Source organism: Notamacropus eugenii, chromosome 4, assembly GCF_028372415.1.
Source record: "Notamacropus eugenii isolate mMacEug1 chromosome 4, mMacEug1.pri_v2, whole genome shotgun sequence".
NCBI classification, from domain to species: domain Eukaryota; kingdom Metazoa; phylum Chordata; class Mammalia; order Diprotodontia; family Macropodidae; genus Notamacropus; species Notamacropus eugenii.
In genome coordinates this window covers 114,125,037-114,127,416 of record NC_092875.1, presented here as the reverse complement: position 1 = coordinate 114,127,416, position 2,380 = coordinate 114,125,037, and the positions used below count along the sequence as shown (strand labels likewise).

Here is a 2,380-nt window from a genome sequence, read left to right as displayed (position 1 = left end):
AACACAAGTGTTTTTCTTCTCACATCTCTTCTGAGGGGGACAAAATGCCTGTTTCAAGTCTGATATGAGTGAGAGAAGAGGGCAGCAACCAGAATCTTGAGAAAAATTTAATCAAGAGACCCATCTCTGGATGCTTGTTTTAGACTGGTCCCCATCTTTCCACACTCCAACCCCCCCAACATCAAAATGACTCTTCCTCAAACTACCTCCCTTTGTTTCCACCAGAACTCACTCTTAAAAAATAAGCTTTGGATTAATACCAAGTTATGTGCAGTGTGATAGAGGAGGGATGGGATGTCGGGCTGGGGGAGGAGGGAAAGGAGGCAGCTACTTAAACAGTTCAAACCAGAGACAGGAGAAGGAGTTACTGGGCTCCGGGGGGGTTAGGGATGGGGGGGGGTCCCTGTCTAACAGGAGACTTCCATTGACTTGAGCCCAGCACTGTCCCCGGTGTTTCCCGAGTTGGGAGTGATTTCCAGGAGGGTGTCTGTGTGGGACCAGCTGCGGTTGCCTTCCAAGGAGGTGAAGCTGGAGCTGGAAGCTGTGCGGAACCTCATGAGGCGGGTCATGCTGGCAGAAGGCATGTATCCCATTCCTTGGACAAAGTACTTGAAAGCCTCGGGGAGAAATTTGTGTCCGCCATCTTTAGGAGTGTGGTCTTGGTTGGATCCAGTTTACAGTTGCACTCCACCACAGCATCCACCGAAGGCGAATTGTCTCCAACCACTAACAACGCAGGGCACTGTAGGGTGAGAGCATTGGTTCCGGGAAGAGGATGCTCGATTTCTAGATCCCAGAGACTGTTGTAGGCATTAATGAAGAGACGGAGATTGCTCCGGTTCATGTCATTGATGATATGATGGCGGTAGGTGTGCACCACCTCTATGTTGTTCTGCATTTCTTCCTTACTAAACAAATGAGACACCACCATATCAGGAAGAGCTTGAGTCCACCCAGAGATCTTGGTCGCTGCCCAGTCCATCCACCCTTCAGCGCAAGTGTTCACGTTGATGAGGACGAGCCCTTCCACCATTTCTGGGTGGTTCAGAGCAAATCAAATTAAGATGTAGGCACCAGCTCCAATTCCCATTCCAATCACTCTTTTCCATCCAAACTGGTGGAGAATTCCAGGAATCATTTCAGCCAGCTGATCCATGGATGGATACATATACCCCACAGGAAAGGATGCTGCTCCATCCTGTTGCCCAGGAGCATCCACATGGTAGATGGCAAAATGCTGGGTGATCTCCTGCATGTCCTCTGAATTGAAGAGAGGGCTGTAGCAGGTTTTGTGGTTCATGCCAATGTCATGATACGTGAGGATGACAGGATGGTTGCCCTTTGGAGTCCCACATACGGTGACATGGACCGAGCCATGTAAAATCTCAATGTCTTGCTCCTGAACATAGAACTCTTGCAGGAGGCCAGTGATGGGGGTCTCTTTTCTTTCCACCAGAGGCTTGATCTCTGCAAGGTCCACATCCTGGAGGTCCTTCGAGATGGTCTCAGACTGTTACCTGGGGGGAGAGACTCCAAGGGCAGCCACCCAGCCACACCCTCCTCTCGTGTCCAACAGGGGAACACGGAACCCCAACGCGTGGAGTAACTAAGCAAGCGCGCGCCGATGGTGAGGTTTGTTTACATAAAGTGTTTTGCACACTTTCAGGGCTATGTGAACGTCAGTGATGATGATGATGATGGTAATGAGAGTAGTCTTGATAACAATTCATACTCCTTGTTCCTTAGAGACCATGAAAGACAAAGTTGGATAAGAAGGATTGGAAAAATACTCACCAATATCTTCTATCACTTGGCCCTTTGAATTTTGTGTTAAAAGATATGCTCTGATGGATCAACATGGAGAGAAGACTGAAAGAAAAAATTGAGTAACTTAACAGACAGTTGTTTTTTGTTTAAAAGGAACATAGAGTGTCTATATTTTTCAAGGCTCTCCCTTCATTTTATTTTGCAGATCATAGGAAATGGAAGCAGTTTTGACAGTTGGGTGAGAATGTCAAGAGACTGAGAATGGAAAGTAGGATAGAGAGTGAGAATTATTCTCATTCTGACTGAGGGGAGGCTCCTGAGGTTAAGAGGTAGATGAGAGAAGAGAAATATTTTACTATCATGTTCCCTAAAGACTCCATGTATTTACTTTGTCTTCTGGTGTCCCAATGATCGTACAATGCATGAAAGCTTTCCAGGTCTCATTTCATCAACACAGCTTCTCTTTGTGGTACATCCTTGAATGCCAAGTGGGAGATGAGCTCCAACTGAAATATGCTTTACATCAATCAAAAAAGGATTTGCATGTGACGTAAAAATTTAAGCCATATTTTTCTAGTACATGAACTACTATCAGGAGAGAATTCAGGCACTC

At 46.4% G+C, this 2,380-nt stretch overlaps 1 pseudogene; it reads right to left on the bottom strand.

Moving 5' to 3' along the window:
* Positions 1–275: 275 nt before the first annotated feature.
* Positions 276–1,556, bottom strand: LOC140500502 (protein NDRG1 pseudogene; annotated as a pseudogene).
* Between the last annotated feature and the right edge of the window lie 824 nt (positions 1,557–2,380).